The sequence below is a fragment of the Somniosus microcephalus genome, unplaced genomic scaffold, assembly GCF_052327205.1.
Source record: "Somniosus microcephalus isolate GS21.2 unplaced genomic scaffold, FLI_Smic_1.0 unresolved_chr5, whole genome shotgun sequence".
NCBI lineage: Eukaryota > Metazoa > Chordata > Chondrichthyes > Squaliformes > Somniosidae > Somniosus > Somniosus microcephalus.
The window spans coordinates 25,674,729-25,696,277 of record NW_028225183.1 but is presented as its reverse complement, the minus strand read 5'-3'; the positions used below and the strand labels follow the sequence as shown (position 1 = coordinate 25,696,277).

General features: G+C 44.2%; 1 pseudogene; it reads right to left on the bottom strand.

Annotated features, from left to right (window-relative positions):
• Positions 1-14,670: 14,670 nt before the first annotated feature.
• LOC147087767 (uncharacterized) lies at positions 14,671-19,056 on the bottom strand (annotated as a pseudogene).
• Between the last annotated feature and the right edge of the window lie 2,493 nt (positions 19,057-21,549).

Here is a 21,549-nt window from a genome sequence, read left to right as displayed (position 1 = left end):
TTTGCACTGCAATAGCACGTTGCAATGGAATATCATTTTGCAATATGATCGTCATTTGCAAAGCAATAGGACATTGCAATGGAATATCACTTTGCAATAAAATAGTCATTGCAATGCTATTGAACATTGCAACAGAATATTACATTGTAACAGAACAGTCATTTCAATGCAATGGAACACTGCAATGGAATATCAGTGGGCAACATAATAATGATTTGAAATACAATAGCACATTGCAATGGAATATCAATTTGCAATACAATAGTCATTTGCACTGCAATACGACATTGCATTGGACTATTAACTTCCAATTTAAAAGTCATATGCAATAAAAAAGCCCGTTGAAATGGAATGTTGCTTTGCAATACGATCGTCCTTTGCAATGCAATAGAACATTGCAATGAAATATTGCTTTGCAATATAATAGTCATTTGCAATGCAACAGCACATTGAAGTGGAATATCACTGCAGTTTAATCGTCCTTTGCAATGCAACAGAACATTGCAGTGGAATATCACGTTGCAACATACCAATCATTTGTAATGAAAATCACAATTGCAATGTAATATGACTGCATATAATCGTCATTTGCAATGCAATAGAACATTACAATAGAATATCACCTTGCAATATCATAGTCAGTGACTTAAAAAAACTCAAAACACACTTTGTGTGAGCATAATGCAAGGCTTTAATCAAATTATTTCAGAAAATGGAGGTCCAGTTGTACTTCCCCAGTTACTTATCTTACAAAATGTCCCTGTCAAGCTGAGCCCACGCCCGGGTATTTATACACATTCAACGGCGCCACCAGCTGGCCACCCAGCCTTATTTCACGAGCAGTTTCTTGAGGAATTATGAGATTTATAACATTCAGTTGCAATGCAATAGCACATACCAATGGAATATTGACTTGCAATTTGATCATCATTTGCAATGCAATTGGGCAGCACGGTGGCATAGTGGTTAGCATTGTTGCCTGACAACGCCAGGGACCCGGGTTCGAATCCGGCCTCGGGCGACTGTCTGTGTGGAGTTTGCACATTCTCCTCGTGTTTGCGTGGGTTTCCTCCGGGTGCTCCGGTTTCCTCCCACAGTCCAAAGATGTGCGAGTTAGGTTGATTGGCTATGATAAATTGACCCTTAGTGTTAGGGGGATTAAATACGTGGGGTTACGGGGATAGGGTGGGATATGTGTTGGTGTAGGGGTTACGGGGATCGGGTGGGATATGTGTCGGTGCAGGGTCGATGGGCCGAAATGGCCTCTATCTGCACTGTGGGGATTCTGTGATTCTGTGATTGCAATGGAATATCACTTTGCATTTTAGTAGCAATTTGCATTTTAATTGCACATTGAAATGGAATATCAGTGCAGTATAATCGACATTTGCAATGCAGTAGAACATTGCAATGTAATATCACTTTGCAATATAACAGTCATTTGCAATGCAATAGAACATTGCAATGAAATATCACATGGCAATATATTAGTCATTTGCCAAGCAATTGTACATTGCAATGGAATATCACTGCAAAATCATCGTAATTTTCAATATAATGGAACATTGCAATGGAATATTGCATTGCAATGTGATTGTCATTTGCAAAGCAAAAGAACTTTGCAAAGGAATATCACTTTGCAATATAATAGTCATTTGCTATGAAATAGAACATTGAATTGCAATTGAATATTGCAATGGAATATCAATTTGCAATACTATAGCCATTTGGAGTGCAGTAGCACATTGCGATAGAATATCACTTCGCAATATAATTGTCATTTGTAATGCAATAGCTCATTGCAATTGAATTTTGCTTTGCAATATGATCCTCATTTGTAATGCAACAGAACTTTGCAAAGGAATATCACTTTGCAATATAATAGTCATTTGCTATGAAATAGAACATTGAATTGCAATTGAATATTGCAATGGAATATCAATTTGCAATACTATAGCCATTTGGAGTGCAGTAGCACATTGCGATAGAATATCACTTCGCAATATAATTGTGATTTGAAATGCAATAGCATATTGCAATGGAATATCACTTTGCAAAATGATCGTCATTTGTTTTGCAATATTATATTGCAGTGGAATATCACTTTGCAAAATGGTACTCATTTGCAATGCAATAGAACATTGCAATGGGATAGCAGTTTGCAATATAATAATGACTTACAATGCAATAGAAAATTGCAATGAGATATTGCATTGCAATATGACCATCATTTGCAAAGCAGTCGGGCTTTGAAATGGAACATCGCTTTGCAATAAAGTAGTCATTTGCAATGCAATTCCACATTGCTTTGGAATATCACTGCAATAAAATCATCATTTGAAATGCAATAGAACCTTGCAATATAATATCACCTAGCAATAAAATAGTCAGTTGCAATGCAATAGCAAATTGCAATAGAATATCGCTTTATAAGATGATCGTCATTTGCAATGTTATGCAATATTGCAGCGGAATATCACTTTGCAATATAATAGTAATTTGCAATGCAATAGAACATTGCAGTGGAATATCACCTTGCAATTAAATATTCAGTTGCAATGCAACAGCACATTGCATTGGAATATTGCCTTGCAAACTGATCGTCATTTGCAATGCAGTATCACGCTGCAATGGAACATTGCCTTGCAATGCGATCGTCATTTGCAATGCAATAGAACGTTGCAATGTAATATCACTTTGCAATATTATAGACATTTGCATGCAATAGAACATTGCAATGGAATATTAACTTGCAATATTATATTCATTTTCAATGCAGTAGAACATTGCAATGGAATAACGCTTTGCAATATGTTCAACATTTCCAATGCAATAGGATATTGCAATGGAATATCATTTTGCAATATGAGAATCATTTGCAATGCAATAGCCCATTGAAATGGAATATCACCTTGCAATATGACCGTCATTTGCAATGCAATATAAAATTGCTTTGGAATATAACTGTGCAATATAATAGCCATATTTAATACAATAGCACAATGCAATTGTATATTGGTTCACAATATGTAATAGTACATTGCAATGGAATTTCACTTTGCAATACAGAATTCATTTGCAATGTAATGGAATATTGCAGTGGAATATTACCTCGAAATTGAATACTCATTTGCAATGCAATAGCACATTTAAATGGATAATCGACTGCCAATAAGATCGTCATTTGCAATGCACTTTAAAACTGCATTGGAATATAACGTTGCAATATACTAGTCATTTTCAATGCAATAGAACATTGCAATGTAAAGTCGCTTTGTAAAAAACTCATCATTTGCAATGCAATAGGTCTTTGCAATTGAACATCAATTGGCAATACAGTTGTCAATTGCAATGCAATTGCACATTGCAATGGAATATCACTGCAATATAACCGTCATTTGCAATGCAATGGGAAATACAGTGACACATCACTTTGCAATATAATAGTCATTGGCAAAGCACTATAACATTGCAACGGGCTATTAGCTTGCAATATAATAGTCATTTGCAATACAATAGCACATTGCAATGGAATATCGCCCAGCAATATGATCGCCATTTGCAATGAAATAAGCCATTGCAATGGTATATCACTTTGCAACATAGTAGTCACTTGTAATGCAGCAGAACATTGCAATGGAAGATCACTGCTATAAAATCGTCATTGAAAATGCAATAGAATATTGCAGTGGAATATCACTTTGCAATATAATAGTCATTTGCAATACAATTGCACATTACAATGGTATATCTCACTGCAATATGATCGCCATTTGCAATGTAATAGGCCGTTGCAATGTAAAATGAGTTTGCAACATAGTAGTCATTTGTAATGCAACAGAACATTGCAATGTAATATCACTGCAATATAATCGTCATTTAAAATGCAATAGAACATTGCAATGACATATCACTTTGCAACATGGTAGTCATTTGTAATGTGACAAAGCTTTGCTATGGAAAATCACTGCAATCACAGAAACACAGAATCACAGAATCACAGAAAACCCCACAGTGCAGATAGAGGCCATTTCGGCCCATCGAGCCTGCACCGACACATATCCCACCTGATCCCCGTAACCCCTACACCAACACATATCCCACCCTATCCCCGTAACCCCACATATTTAATCCCACTAACACTAAGGGTCAATTTATCATAGCCAATCAACCTAACTCGCACATTTTTGGACTGTGGGAGGAAACCGGAGCACCCGGAGGAAACCCACGCAAACACGGGGAGAATGTGCAAACTCCACACAGACAGTCGCCCGAGGCCGGATTCGAACCCGGGTCCCTGGCGCTGTGAGGCAATCGTCATTTGAATTGCAATAGAATATTGCAATGGAATATTGCTTGGCAGTATAGTAGTCAGCATATTGCAATGGAATGTTGACTTGGATCATGACCGTAATTTGCAATGCAATAGAATATTGCAATGGAATATCAGTTTACAATCTAATAGTCATTTCCAATGCAAAATAATATTGCAATGGAATATTGTTTTGCAATGTAACAATCATTTACAATGTAATATGACATTGTAATGGAGTATTAGCTTGCAATATAATAGTTATTTGCAATACAATAGCTCATTGCAATGGAATATCGCCCAGCAATATGATCGCATTTGCAATGCAATAGGCCATTGCAACACAATATCACTTTGCAACATAGTAGTTATTTGTAATGCAGCAGAACATTGCAATGGATGATCACAGCAATATAATAATCATTTGCAATGCAATGTATCCTGCTGCAGCTACTAACGGGCCGTCTTGGGGCGCTGGAGCTGCGGGTGGATGGTTTGTGGAGCATTCATGATGCTGAGAGGGTTGCAAATGACTCGTACAGTGAGTTGGTCACACCGCAGGGTAGGGCTGCACAGGCAGTAGGGAAATCGGTGACCACCAGGCGGAACAAAAGAAACAGGCTGGTAGTGCAGGGGACCCCTATGGCCATCCCACTTTCATCCAGGTATACTGCTTTGGATACTGTTGGGGGGGATGACGTACCATTGGAAGGCAGCAGCAGGCAACTTCGTGGCACTGGGGATGCTCCTGCTGCCCAGGAAGGGAGGATAAAGAGTGGGAGAGCAATAGTGGTAGGGGATTCTATAGTAAGGGGAACAGATAGGCGTTTCTGTGGCCATAGACGTGAATCCAGGATGGTTTGTTGCCTCCCTGGTGCCAGGGTCAAGGATGTCACTGAGCAGCTGCAGGGCATTCTGGAGGGGGAGGGCAAGCAGCCAGAGATCGTGGTCCACATTGGTACCAACGACATAGGTAAAAAGAGGGATGAGGTCCTGCAGCAAGAATTTAGGGAGCTAGGTAGAAGATTAAAGAGCAGGACCTCAAAGGTTGTAATCTCTGGATTACTCCCGGTACCACGTGCTAGTGAGTATAGGAATAGGAAAATAGAACAGATGAATGCGTGGCTAAAGGGATGGTGCAGGAGGGAGGGCTTTAGTTTCCTGGATCATTGGGTCTGCTTCTGGGAAAGGTGGGACTTGTACAAGTCGGACGGTTTACACCTGAACCAGAGGGGGACCAATATCCTTACTGGGAGGTTTGCTAGCACTGTTGGGGGAGGTTTAAACTAACTTGGCAGGGGGATGGGATACAGAGTGGAGCTAAAGTATGGGGTGACTTACAGCCAAATACGGAGGAAAAACAAGTCAACAGGGAAGGCAGAGCAAATATGTGAAGGAAAAAGGGAATATGGCAAGGCTGGAAGGCATTTATTTTAATGCAAGGAGTCTTGCAAATAAGGTGGATGAACTGAAGTTGTTGTTGAACACATGGGAGTACGATATTGTTGCTATCACAGAGACATGGTTGAGGGAGGGTCAGGACTGGCAGCTCAATATTCCGGGGTATAGATTCTTCAGGCGAAACAGAGGGGGGTGTAAAAGGGGAGGGGTGTTGCAATATTAATTAAGGAGTCAATTACTGCTGTAAGGAGGGATTGTAGTGGTTCGTGTTAATCGCCACTATATAAAAGAGTATAGCTTCGACGAACTATAAATAAGTTGTTTATTTACCAGAACAGGATAATACAGCAGGTAAGGTAGCAGGTAAGATGGCTGACTGCAAGAGTAGCATATTGTAGGTCTTACTGTAGGTAAGATAGCAGGTAAGATGGCTGACTGCAGGAGCACCATGTTGTACACCTTGTCCCAGCGGGGACTCCACAAGGACTGCATTGCCAGTCCCGTGGGGAGCGTGTGGGGAGCCTCATGACCTCCTCACACTCGGCTCTATATTCCCGACGTCACGTGACCGCGTCATGATGTCAGCTCATTCACGTGCGCTTAGGCATTCATGTGACCTGCGCCGTTGTCAGTGCATCTCCCCGTTATGGAGGGTGGCCTTTAAGACCGAGGTTACTAGGCCGGGCTGTGCCAGTACTTGCCGCGGGAGCGGAGAATCCCTTCGCTCCCGCTTGCCGGCTAATGCAGCCGAAGTCTCGATAGGCCGGGCTATGCCGGCGGCCGTCTTGGAAGCCCGAATCGGGCCGGCGGCCAGTGCGCATGCGTCGTGTGACGTCAGCGCGTTAGGTCGGCGGCCGACGCACATGCGTCACGTGATGCGTGACGTCAGCGCGTTAGGTCGCCTCTTAAAGGGGCAACGGCCCAACAGGTAAGTTAAAGAGGCAACAGCCCTAACTGGTAAGTTATACAATAAGTAAATTAAGTACATACAGTTAGGTAAGTTATACATACATAAATAAGTTAAGTTAAAGGGAATTATGTATATATCTCAATGTAAAAGACAACCGTTGGGAGCGCCACAGGATGATATATTAGCGGGTTCCTCTAATGAGACCATATGGGTAGAACTTAAAAACAAAAAGGGGGCAAGCAGTTTGCTGGGAGTGTACTATAGGCCCCCAAACAGTCAGGGGGAGATAGAGGAACAGATATGTAGGCAAATCTCAGAGAAGTGCGAAAATAATAGGGTAATAATAGTGGGGTATTTCAACTTCCCCAATATTAATTGGGATAGTCAGAGTGTGAAAGGCTTAGAGGGTGCAGAATACTTAAAGTGCAACCAGGAGAGCTTTTTGAGCCAACATGTACAAAGTCCTACAAGAGAGGGGGCGGTACTGGACCTAATTCTAGGGAATGTAGCCGGGCAAGTGGTGGAAGTGTCAGTAGGAGAGCATTTTGGCGACAGTGACCATAATTCGGTGAGATTTAAGGTGGTCATGGAAAAAGACAAAGACGGCCTGGAAAGAAGGGTTCTAAATTGGGGGAAGGCCGATTTTAATATGATAAGGCAGGATCTGGCCAAAGTGGACTGGGAGCAGCTACTTATAGGAAAATCCACATCAAAGCAGTGGGAGACTTTCAGAAGGGAAATAGAGAGAGTACAACCCCAACATGTTCCCGTAAAGGTCAAGGGTGGGACCAACAAGCAAAGGGAACCTTGGATGACAAGGGATATACAAAAATGCATTAGGAAAAAAAGGGGGGCTTTTGGCAGTTACAAAAGACTAAAGATGGAGGAAGCCCTAGAGGAGTATAAAAAGTGGAGGGGCATACTTCAAAAAGAAATTAGGAGAGCGAGGAGGGCCATGAAATAACACTGGCGAGCAAAATAAAGGAAAATCCTAAGATGTTTTATAAGTATATTAAGGCAAGAGGATAACCAGGGAAAGGGAAGGGCCCATTAGGGACCAAAGTGGCAATCTTTGTGTAGAGCCTGATGATGTAGGCGGGGTTTTAACTGAATTTTTTGCATCTGTGTTCACTATGGAGAAAGACGATGTAGACATAGAAATAGGGCAAGGGGACTGTGATATACTTGAACATATTAGCATCGAGAGGGAGGAGGTACCAGCGGTTTTAGCAGGCCAAAAAGTGGATAAATCCCCAGGCCCGGATGAGATGTATCCCAGGCTGCTGTGTGAGGCAAAGGAGGAGATTGCAGGGGCACTGACACAAATTTTCAGAACCTCTCTGGCCACAGGGGATGTACCAGAGGACTGGAGAACAGCTAACAGAGTACCATTATTCAAGAAGGGTAGCAGGGATAAACCAGGGAATTACAGGCCAGTGAGCCTAATATCTGTGGTAGGGAAATTATTGGAAAAAATTCTGAGGGACAAAATTAGCCTCCAATTGGAGAGGCAAGTATTAATCGGGAATAGTCAGCATGGCTTTGTCAAGGGTAAATCATGTCTGACCAATCTGATTGAATTTTTCGAGGGGGTGACTAGGTGTGTGGATGAGGGAAGTGCTGTGGATGTGGTATACATGGACTGCGATAAGGCTTTTGACAAAGTCCCGCATAGGAGACTGGTCAAGAAGGTAAGAGCCAATGGGATCCAGGGTGCCTTGGCATGTTGGATCCTAAACTGGCTGAGTGGCAGGAGGCAGAGGGTGATGGTCGAAGGTTGCTTTAGTGACCGGAAGCCTGTGTCCAGAGGGGTACCTCAGGGATCAGTGCTGGGCCCTTGCTGTTTGTGATCTACATAAATGATTTGGATGAGAATGTAAAAGGTATGATCAGTAAGTTCGCAGATGACAGGAAAATTGGTGGAGTGGTAAATTGCGAGGAGGAAAGCGTTAGGCTACAGGACGACATAAACGGGTTGGCCAGATGGGCGGAAAAGTGGCAAATGGAATTTAACCCTGAAAATTGCGAGGTGATGCATTTTGGATGGACAAATAAGGCAAGGGAATACACAATGAGTGGTAGGACGCTAGGAAGTACAGAGAGTCAGAGGGACCTTGGTGTACATGTAGATAGATCCCTGAAGGCAGCAGAACAGGTAGATAAGGTGGTTAAAAAGGCATATGGGATACTTGCCTTCATTAGCCGAGGCATAGAATATATGAGCAGGGAGGTTATGATGGAGCTGTACAAAACGCTGTTAAGGCCACAGCTGGAGTACTGTGTGCAGTTCTGGTCACCTCACTATAGGAAGGATGTGATTGCTTTGGAGAGGGTGCAGAGAAGATTCACCAGGATGTTACCTGGGATGGAGCACCTCAGCTATGAAGAAAGACTAAACAGGCTGGGGTTGTTTTCCTTGGAGCAAAGAAGGCTGAGGGGGGACCTGATTGAGGTGTACAAAATGATGAGGGGCATAGATAGGGTAGAAAAAGAGGAACTTTTCCCCTTAGTAGGGGGGTCAATAACAAGGGGGCATAGATTCAAGGTAAGGGGCAGGAGGTTTAGAGGGGATTTGAGGAGGAACTTTTTCACCCGGAGGGTGGTTGGAGTCTGGAACTCACTGCCTGAAAGGGTGGTAGAGGCAGGAACCCTCACAACATTCAAGAAGCATTTGGATGAGCACTTGAAATGCCATTGCATACAAGGCTATGGACCAAATGCTGGAAAATGGGATTAGATTGGACAGGGCTTGATGGATGGCACAGACACGATGGGCCGAAGGGCCTCTTTCTGTGCTGCATAACTCTATGACTCGATGACTCTATGAATGCAACATTGCATTGGAATATCAGTTTGCAATACAAATGTCATTTGCAGTGCAATAGATTATTGCAGTGGAATATCAGTTTGCAATATAATAGTCATTTGCAATATAATAGCACATTGCAATGTAATATATCACTGCAATATGATCGCCATTTGCAATGTAGTAGGCCATTGCAATGAAATATGAGTTTGCAACATAGTCGTGAATTGAAATGCAGCAGAGCATTGCAATGGAATATAACTGCAATATAATCGTCATTTGAAATGCAATAGAACATTGCAGTGGAACATCACTTCAAATATAATAGTGATTTGCAAGGCAATAGCACATTGCAATAGGATAGCGATTTGCAATATGATGGCATTTGCTGTGCAGTAGAACATTGCAATGGAATATCTCTTTGCAGTATAATAGTCATTTGCAATGCAAAGCATATTGAAAGGGAATATCACTTTGCAAATTAATAGCCATTTGCAATGCAACAGAATATTGCAATGCAAATTTAACTAGCAATATTTTATTCATTTGCAATGCACTACCACGTTACAATGGAATATCACTTTGCAATATGATCATCATTTGCAATGCAATAGGACTTTGCAATGGAATATCCCTTTGCAATATAATAGTCATTTGCAATGCAATTTAACATTACAATGGAATATCAACTTGCAATTTTAATTTAACTTGCAATGCAATACCACATTGCAATAGAATATAGCTGCAATATAAACATCATTTGCAATGTAATAGAACATTGCAATGGAATATCACTTTGCAAGATTTTAGTCTGTTGCAATGCAATTGCACATTGCAATGGGGTATTGCCTTGAAATGTGATCGTCATTTGCAATGTAATAGAACATTGAACTTGAATATCGCTTTGCAATTTATTAGTAACTTGCAATATGGTAGAACATTGCAACGGAATATAACTTTGCTCTATAATATTCATTTGGAATGCAATAGAACATTGCAATCGAATTTTAATTTGCAATATTATATTCATTTGCAATGCAATAGGACTTTGTATTGGAATAGCACTTTGCAACATAGTAGTTGTTTGCACTGCAACAGAACATTGCAATTGAATATCAATGCAAAACAATCGGCATTTGAAATGCAACAGATCATTGGAATAGAATATTTCTTTACAACAGAATAGTCATTGCAGCGCAATGGAACATTGCAATGGAATAATACTTTGCAATATAATAGTCTTTTGCAATGCAATTGCAAACTGAAATGGAATATCGCCTTGCAATATAATCGCCATCTACAATGAATAACACATTGCAGTGGTATATCACTTTCCAATATAATAGCAATTTGCAGTGCAATAACATATTGCAATGGAATTTCAGTACAATACTTTCATCAGTTGCAGTGCAATAGAACATTGCAATGGCATATCAATTTGCAATATAATAATTATTGCAATGCAATGGAACATTGCAATGGAATATCTGTTTGCAATATAATAGTCATTAGCAATGCCATAGAACATTGCAATGCAACTTCACTTTGCAATATAATATTCTTTTGCAATGCAATAGACAGTGCAATGGAATTTTAACTTGCAATTTTATAATAATTTGCAATGCAATATCTCATTGCAATGGAATTGCAGTTTGCAACATAGTAGTCATTTACATTGCAGCAGATGAATGCAATGGAATATCACTGCAAAACAATCGTCATTTGCAATGCAATAGAACATTGCAATAGAATACGTCTTTATAACAGAATAGTCATTGCAGTGAAATGGAACATTGCAATGGAGTATCAGTTTGCAATATGAATGTCTTTTGCAATTCAATAGAACATTGCAATGAAATGTCACTTTGCAATATAATATTCATTTGCAATGCAATTGCACATTGCAATGGAATAACACTTTGCAATAAAATAGACATTTGCAGTACAATAGCACATAGCAATTGAATATCGTATTGTAATATGATCGTCATTTGCAATGCAAAAGCATATTGCAATTGAATATCGCTTGGAAATATGATCGTCATTTGCAATGCAATAGGACTTTACTATGGAACATCACTTTGCAATACAGCAGTCATTAGCAATATAATAGAACATTGAAATGGAATAACGCCTTGCAATATGATCGTCATTTGCAATGAAGAAAACTTTGCAATGGAATATCACTTTGCTATTTAAAAGGAATTTGCAATGCAATAGAACATTGCAAAGGAATTTCTCTGCAATAGTACCGTCAGTTGCAGTGCCATAGAACATTGCAATGGGGTTCGATTCGAATATTGAGAAAACACAGATGGAGGCGGAATTGAGGACAAGTTCAGAATTTATTAAAACAACCAAAAGACTTGTGCACAAGGGAGAGCCACCCAGCTTCCTCAAGCTAGGGGTGCACTCTCGAGGGACAAAGAGCGGTTCATTCAAGTTATACATTTCTATAAGCAACGCCCACCTACTACAGAATGGGGGTGTACATGTACAAATTGTGTCACAGCAGTTACTGTTTATTGGTTTATGTGGTTAGTCACTCAACTGACGTGCCCACCACTTGAACTCGGGCACCCTCTGACCATGCCAGTCACAGATGTTAGTCGTTTCATCCTACTCCCCACATTCCTGCTGTTATCTCTTCCCCGTTGTCGGCATAGTTTATAGTTTGAGAAAATATATTTTAACATTAACTGTCGATCAAACAGGATGGATACAGGCCGCAGTGATTCATGTACCCTGTGATTGGAACAATGTTCGTTGTTAATTGCACCCTTATCTCCTGGGTGGACAGGCTTTGTTTGGACAATGGCTCTACTGAGGCTGTGAACACAAACATTCCGAACTTTGATAAGTAAATGGCATCTTGCAGTCTGCAAATCTGCTTCAGTCAGCTAAACCTACACTATTGCTAAATAGGAGGTTAACATAGTCAAGTATCCCAGAATTCATTGGGAACAAGCTGAACCTTTCAGTTCCCCCATCCGAACCCCAGAAAAGGAGCTTAAAGCGGGGATGGAGAGTATGCTCTCTACGCTACGATAATCTGATAAGCTGCTGGGTTTATAGTATGCCAGAAATGCATATGCGTTTTCCCAGATCAAATAGCACGAATGAAGAAGGTTTTCCTGTAACCACCCCCCCCAATTTGTTCTATACTTCCCCCCCCAGGCCTTTGGCTATTCCAGGTAGGCCGTACATTTGTTGCATATGGTATAGTGTGAATCCTGTCTGGGTGGCCACCCGTCGAGTCACCAGATATGCATCAGATGAGTAAAGTTAATATTTAGTCATTCCCTGATTCATTATATGATTGCTTCATTATTCATACACATGATTTTTCCAACAAGTTGTTAAAGTCATCATCTGAAACGCTTGGAATAGGAGCAGTACAAGCATTACCAGTTTTAACCACTTGTTTTGCAATTTGTTTCGCCCGAGTCCGTTTACATTTCCTGCATGTCATACATAACAAGATCAGGACAATCACTAACTGCACCACGACTAATACATGTGAAATCAGTCGGATCCATGGATGGATCTGTATATTTCGTCCCCAGTCCCAAATGCCATCCACCCACGTGGTCACCCTGATCGCGTCGATGTCTTCAAATCCGTGTTCCGTTGTTGCAGAGTATATTACACCTTTTGGGAGATCCGTATCTCCTTCCGTAATTGCCTCAGGTGCTCGTGCAGTAGGGGTATAGGATACTCAAAGGTGTTGATGTAGTTCCACAATCCATACTTGATGTCTTCAGACACCTGAAGAGAGATAATATTAAACTGGTGTATGATCACCAACTCCTCATGTCCAATCCGTACTGGAACTGCTGGTGTGCAGCAGAACTCTGTACTGGGGATGTCGCAAGTTAGATTGGCATATTCAAACGTCTCCAAGTCGGTGTTACACAGTATTCACCTTTGCCGGCGTATGCCATCTGGGTTGGCTTTGAGGCTGCATCCAATGCCTCCATGGTGCAATGAATCTCCATGCCTGTGTTAATGAACCACATTGGGCTTGCGGGCTTTGGCTGATTGCATGCAGGCATATGATGATGGCATCTCTGGAGACACATCCTTCCAGCTTGGTACCCATCCAGTTTCATTTCACTATCACTGTGTAAGGTAACATATTGTTGTAAGATATATGTATGCCATCTTTTAGTATACAAATATTTTGTACCTGATATACCGCCCGCCCTTGTGCCTCCGGTGTCATCACTGGGACGACCAAAATGAAACCCAGCTCCCCAACCCCGTCTGGTTTGCATTCGACCTGCGTGGGATATACCCATACCATGGCTCGGAATTGGCAAACTCTCATATTGAGGCTACTTCATACGTGGCGTTGAGGTGGAGGCGGTGGCCGTGCAACAGTGGCTCAATGTAACTTAATTGACTTATCATAATTCGGTGAGAATTAGGAGCCGTCGGACGGGAATGTAAGAATACAGGTTGCACTGCCCTCCTTCAGAGGCAGGAGGGCCTCTAAAAGGGCTGAATATCCATTCGGGAATGTCCTCTAGTCCCTCACCAGCGGTTCCCAAAGAGCAGCTGTGTCGCAGAACCGGTGTATCTCCTCTGGCTGAGTAGGGTTAATAAAAGATTCTGAGTTCTGTTGGGATGTAGAACGAGGGGTCCGGTAGTCCTACCACAAAAGGGAGATAATCGGAACTCTAGAGTGAAGGGATGAGTTCCGAGGAAGGTTAGAGTTGTATAGTAGTGAGAGTTCGCAGAATCTCCGGTTCAGTCAATAAACTGGACCGTCGAAAGTTCAACAACCCCAGAAGTGGTGACAGTAATGAGGTCAGGCCCGCACATCTGTAAGAAAGAGACAGGTAAAATAGCGACCCGAAGAATCGACTTCGTCCTTCGAAATCCGGTCCGGATCAAATATAGGGGAGAAAAGACAGGTTATTATTTCGTTATTATTGCCTTTTAATCATAGGGTCCCCAAGAGATTGGCGAATATCTTCCCCGGGCTCCATCACCGGCTTGGACTGGCTCCAGTGTCTCTATCTTACATCAAATGTTTCCTGTAGGCAAACGGAGGTTCCTGTACTTAGGAGGATCTGGAAGGGCCCACCCCACCGGGGCTCAAAGGTACCTCGAACCGGTCGCTGAACCATCACCCACTGTCCTACCCGAGGGGGCGCTTCCTAAATTCCCCTTTGTATTTTGGCGTCATCTGCCTCCTGTAAGTGTTGAACCCGAAAGTGTCTATCCTGATTGGTCTCATTGATCAGGCATAGATATGTCAGGAGATTTGTCTGGAATTGGGAAGTGCCCCCATACCCTGAGGGGGTGCATCTTGGGGTAACACCATAGCTCGTCCAGTCATTAGTTCGAACGGGGTTAAGGCAGTGCCTTTGGTCGGCGTGGCTCGTATGCCCCAAGGAATGGGGGGGAGGAATGTGCCAACCCTTTCCGGTCTGTAAATTGTCCTCAGTCACAGACTGTTTTAAAGTACGGCTCATCCGTTGCACCATTCCTGAGGATTGTGGATGGTAAGGGATGTGGAACCGTTGTCGAACCCCCAGGAGGGCTAAAGCCTGTTTCATGGCCTTGCTGGTGAAGTGGGTTCCCTGGTCGGAATCTATCTGGTAAGGCACCCCCCATCGGGGAATGACTGCCGTCGCTAGGATTTTCGCAGCTGCTTCGGCTGTATTCCTCTTAGCGGGGAAGGCCTCGACCCAACGAGTAAAAAGGTCGATGACGACATAGACATGGTAAAACCCGCCGCTGGGGGGTAGGGGTCCTGCGAAATCCATTTGTAAGTACGTCCATGGTCCCCTGGGCCACCGGGCGTGCCCCCAAAGTATATGTATGCAACACCCGATTCCCGTTTGGAGGCAAGGTAGACATAGGCGCCCATACTCGTGGATCTCTCTGGCCATGCTGGGCCACCACCAGGTGTCAGCTATAATGTAATATAACTTATACCCGCCCAAATGCGCAGGCTCGTGGTAAGATTGTATCAGGGTGCGTCAAATCGACATAGGAACCACGTACTGGGCCTCGTGACGCCAAAACCCACGTGGATCTTTGTACGCTCTCTCACGCACCCAAACTGTATATTCTCAGGGGGGTCGGAAAGGTACACGGTTTGTAACGTATCGTTCGGTATATCTTCAGTCAGGGAAGCCTTTTCAGTTCGTACTACTTCCTTTGGACTAAGGGCCATCACAGGGAGAGCCAATGCGACCCGTCGGGCGGCAAAATCGGCGGCTCAGTTACTCTGGATTTCGAGGGTGTCCCCTGCCTGTTGGGCGAGAATCTTAACTACCGCCCCCAACGTGGGGCCGTCCACTGCCTGAAGGATTTCGGCGATCGTGGAAGCATGTTTACTCGTGTTGCCTAAAGTACTCAAATATCCCCGCTGCTGCCACAGGCGGGAGTTGTCGTGGGCAACGGAGTGGACATATTGGCTGTCTGTACAGATATTGCCGGTTGTTCCTTCTGTCAATTGAAGGGCTCTAGTGAGGGCAGTGATTTCCACCAGCTGGATTCCTCCCATCCCCAGGGCCCACTGGGCGAGGGTCTGCCCTGATGGACCTACTACTGCTTATCCGGTGACCCGTCGGCCCTCGTGGTAATAACTGGACCCATCCACATACAGGTCTAGGCAGGCCTCGACTATGGGTTCGGTTAGGTGGGGTCCCTGACTATTGAGATGTAAGTTAGTGATGCAGTCATGGGAGTCCCTTCGTCGATTAGGAAGGATGCTGAGTTTGCTCGAGGGTCGGTTACCACCTCGATCCGAACCCCCCTACCGAATAAACAAGCCTCCCATCTCGCAAGTCTCTGGTTGGAAATAGTTTTCAGTCTACCTGCAAGAAGTTTCACGAGGCTGTGGCGGGAAGATGGTACCGGGCACGAGTAATATCCTACTGGTCGTATTCGATCCTTCTGGGAATGTCCCACTGCCGCACTATACGCCAGATTGCCCACCCAATTCCACAGGTGGAGTGGTTTAGCTGGGTTCGGGAGACCCATGGCAGCTGCGTTGGCCAAAGTTATTTTGACCATCTCAAAGGTTTCAACTGACTCTGGTGTCCAATTCAGCCTTGCCTCTCCCGGGGGCCCTCCATTTAGGAGGTCGTTTAGAGGGCTTGCCAATTCGGTGAAGTTGTCTACGTAGGTACGGCAATATTTAAACAATCCCATCACGCTTCGCAGGCCAGAGGCAGTGATCGGTCGCGGCATCTGCAAGAGTGCTTGAACCCTTTCGGGGGACAGGGCCCTACTCTCTGGCGAGATGATCTGAGCAAGGCAGGTAACCCGAGGAAGCCTAATTTGAGCTTTGATCGGATTCAGTTTGAACACTCCAGGACACACGTCAGGGCGTCCAGCTGAGCTGAACGTGAGGGACTACCAATGCGAATGTCATCTGCATATTGAAGACAGGCAGAATCTTGCATTCGGGTATCTGCTAATGCCGGCTGGAGAGCCTTCTCCAGGCTCTCGTGAAAAATAGTAGGTACATTGTGAAATCCCTGAGGCAACCAGGTCCAAGTATATTGGATGGACTGGACAGTGAAAGGGAAGTGCTCTTGTGATCCGGGATCCAAAGGACATATCCAAAATCCGTTTTGGATGTCCAGTGCCGTGAATATGGACAGGTCTGAGTGGACGCCGTTTAAAATAGTGGCGGGATTCGCCACTAAGCATGGCGCTTGGGATTGAACCGATTCAGTGCCGTATAATCAATGGTTATTCTCCAGGATCCATCTGGTTTCTGCATTGGCCATACCGGGCAGTTGGTGCGAGAGCGGGACTTTGTCACTATACTGGTTTCTAATAAGTCTACTGTTATTGACACAACGGCCCGTGGGGCTTGTGATCAAAGCGGGTATTGTCGGTGAGCCTCGTGGTAGGGTCCGTGGGCCCTAACAGGGTCCATCTCCGCTCTGCCACAGTCTAATTTGTGGGTGGCCCATGTGAGATGGTAAGCCTCGCAAACTCTCCCCCATGGGCCTTGCTCCACCCATGTGCACTTAAGCGGGCAGAGGTCTTGTACTCTGTATTGTCGGGCTTTATATTCCTGGAAGGGAAATCTCCAACCTTGTGGACCCCCTACTTCCATTAGATGTTCCCTTGGAGCAAATGTGCCTCTCTCTGATGGAGCATGTCTATACCTAAGAGCAGGCCCTCACTGTTGGGAGCTACCCACAAGGTGATCCACCAGGTATGAACCCCTGGCGACAGTTGCAGGGGAAGTAAAACACTCCGATGGAGAACCACCTTTCTCCACTAGCCCTGGTTATCTGAATGCTTTGATCTATGGTGGGAAATTCGGTGTCGTTTATCGACACCGAGACCCCCGTGTCTAAAATGGCACAGTTCTGCTGGCCATTTAGGCACGGATGTGTGGACCCCGGCTCCGCGGCCGCGGAAACAGACTCGCCCTAGTAGCTGGCGTGGAGGGCTCGGAGCACCTCCATCTCTTGGTTTGACAAACCTCTCTTGGGTTGTCCCTGAGGGCATGAAGCGGGTCGGTTCGAACTCTGCTCCTCTCTCCCTCCACACTATCGGTAACAGTCGGCCTGTTGATGCCTAGTGTGCCCACCATTCAAAGGGTGGTGTGGTAAGGCTTTTCCAATCCCTGGAGTAGACGATCTATAATCCGTGGGTCGTCGTGATTAGCGGGAATGTCATTTGCCTGGCCCCAATGTTCATACCAACCGATTGCTCGATCAATGTAGACATTGGGGTTTTCTCCGGGACTCTGGCGCAGGGCAGTGAGCCCCGTCCAGGTGGCGGTGCCGTTGCCCAGTCCGGTCTGAACCCAAGTATTCAAACCATCGAATTGGATCTCGTACTCCGTCGCCGTGACTGGGGCATTCATGGCATGATGTCCCAATGCCCCATAAACAGCAGAGGGACATTTCACCTCGATAATATATTTTATGTCTTGTATGGGTAAATTAAAGTGCAGAGCAACACTTCCTAATCGTGCCCAAACTTGAGGTTAGGATTGTGCCTTTTGAGTTCGGGAATGAGAACGATGACGCTGGATCTCTCCTGGGGCGTTAAAGACTGTGCCTCACCCATCGCACCCCGTCCACCTATCTCTGGGTATTGGGCACCTACCGCCTGATTAACTCGCACGGGGGCCACGGGATTGGATTTTTCGGCCCCAGACTGAAACAGTAAGGGGGGGTAGATACGAGTGTATTCGGGGGGCACGTGTGCTGGGTGATCTCGACTCGTCGAACCTCTATGGTCCCCAACGGGGGCTTGGGATTTAAGGTCGATGTATCTCGAGCCTCTTCTTGTAGAGCCTCGACAATGTCATTCCTTCATTTTAATTCGTGTAGGTTATCAGTCCCTGGTGGCTTGAGGTTGGACTTTGACTTTAGCCTCCTGCACGTGTCTCCAGGCCTCTTGTAACAGGGCCGTTCTCCCCCCCTTGCCCACGATGATGTGTCCCATCTGATCCATCCAACTAGCACGTAAAACCGCCCCGTAATTGGCTTGTTTGGCATCCTTCTGTTCCTCCCACCACTTTATTTGGTCAACTACTGGGATTCTTTCTTTCCACCCCTTTCTAATTATCTCACTTTGAAATTTCAAATTAGCCTCTCGGACCTGATTTACGACAGTGACACTGGTGGCCATAGCCGGAAAGTCCGCTGAAAGATGTCTCCGCTCGTCACCCATGTGACCCGCATTAATTGTTACGTATATTCTTATACTCTATCTTATAATTTATTGGCACAAATGTATCACCTTATAAACTAAAGCAGAAATATACATTTATGTCTAATCAATACTGTCAGTCCGTGGTCTCCATGAAGAAAAATTTACTATGTGGCTAATTTAATCCTGACTGGCCCATACATGGTTTTTAGCCACCCTGGTTAACGAGCGAGTCCTTGTTCCTCCTAGAAGCCTTACTCTGACTTATTTCCTTAGGACACGACGCAGTTCTCGCCTCAGCCGTCAATTCCAGTGCGTAAATCCTATGGTCCTTACCTGCAGTATCCCACTTTTGACACCAACTGTTAGATTCGAATTTGGAGAAACCACAGATGGAGACGGAATTGAGGATCAGTTCAGAAGTTATTAAAACAACTAAAATACTTGTACACAAGGGAGATCCGCTCAGCTTCCTCAAGCTAGGGATGCACTCTTAAAGGCCAAGTAGGCGGTTCATTCAACATATACAGTTCTATAAACAACGCCCAGCTACGACAGAATGGGGGCGTAAACGTACAAACAGTGTCACAACAATTACTCTTTATTGGTTTACGTGGTTAGTCACTCAACTGTCGGGCCCACCACTTGAACTCAAGTACCCTCCGACCATGCTAGTCACAGATGTTAGTGTTTCATCATACTCCCCACATTCCTGCTGTTATCTCTTCCCCGTTGTAGGCATAGTTTATTGTTTGAGTAACCATGTTCTTATCCTTAACTGTCGAACAAGCAGGGTGACTACAAAGGTCACCGTGATTCATGTATTCTGCGACTAGTACAATGTTGGTTGTTAATTTTACCCTTATTTCCTGGGAGGACCGACCGTGTTTAGAGAATGTCTCTACAGAGGGCTGTGAACACACATTCCGAAGTTTAATTAGTGAAGTGGAGTCTCGCAGTCTGCAAATGTGCAGGGCGGTTTATTCCATGTTATGACATTTTCTGCATGGGACTGTGCTAACCTTTCCCTTCAGTTGTTATTGAGAGGCAGATAAGATTTGCAGAATTTGATAATCTTTCTTTGTTTCCTTCTTCCCTCGTGCTCTCTCTTTTTTTAACAAGACAAAGACACATTTCAATCATCAGTTACCAGTTTCAGAACTAAATCAAATCAACGTGGTACCGTGGCCCAGTGGTCTAAGGCGCTGTATTTAAGTTCCAAAGGCGTGGACTCGAATTCTACGGCTGCCAGATGTTACTGCACCAACAATGTAGGGTAACCTATGGCCTATGCCATTCTAATCCTGTGACTGTGGGAGTCTGGCTCGGGAAGCAGATTGATTGTGACGACACGAATACCACCCCCTACCCCACCATCCATGTTAGGCCTGAAAAGTGTCTGTCAAAAGTTCGGAACAGGCGGGGAGGAAGTAACCATTCCGAGAGGTTTGTGTTTCTGAATACCTAATTCTTGTGGCTCTTCTTGACATTTCCCCATTCAATGTACAAACCCTCTCCTCAGTCTGCCCCTCGAGACATGTCACCACACATTTCTCTGCAGCTAATTTCAAAACATGTTCTACACACCCCCCTCATGGTTTGCCCTGGAGTCCCCAATACTGCGTCAATTGTAGCACTTTCTGAAATTCTACCCGTGTCATGTGTTTCGTCAAGAGAGACTGAGGGAATTAGGCAGATCAAGCGTCGCTGAGCCTATGTTGTACTGAAACAGGGGTTCGGTTCATGAAACAGTGCTACAGCATTCGGAATAGAGGGAGCTTATAGAGACCTGATGGGTTCCGCCGAATCAAAAGGGATGGAGGTGTTGACAGGCAGGACAGATAGAAAGTGGGGAGTGTTTAGCCTAGATGTGGAGGTTGTTCCTGTAGTTGTTCGATGGAGTTCCTTCAAGGATGTGATTCTGAATGCAATGGAGCAACGTGTTCCCATGAAAAGCAAAGGTACTGAATGTCATTACAGTCCAGCCTGGTTCAGCGGAACTAACAAACAATTCATCCAGAAGAGAAAAAAAGAATATAAGGTGCTGACGGTGAATGGCACCGAATTCAGGCGGTTGCAAAACAAGAGTGTAAAAACTGCAACAGAATGGCGAACAACAATTTCACATTGAACATGGCAAGTGAAGAGATGGGTAAAAATATTGCCAGAGGAAAGTTGGGACTTTATTCACAAAATGTTTTAAACCACTTACTTCTGTTGTGGTCCACAGAAGCTTTTGATAACGATGTAGTGGTTCGCATAAAGGAAAAGGTTGAGAACCGCTGCCTTAAAAAGAAGAAATGCCTCCCGGTCTCAGTCCAAAATGGCCGGCCCCTCACGGAGTGCTAGCAGCAGAGAGTGCCTTTTGAGAGTTTGGGTAAGTGAGAGAGTTGGGGTGTGAGGTGCTGTTTTTGTCTTGTTTTTGTCTTGTCTTTCCTGCCAGTCTCAGGATAAGCAGGCATCGCGGAGGCG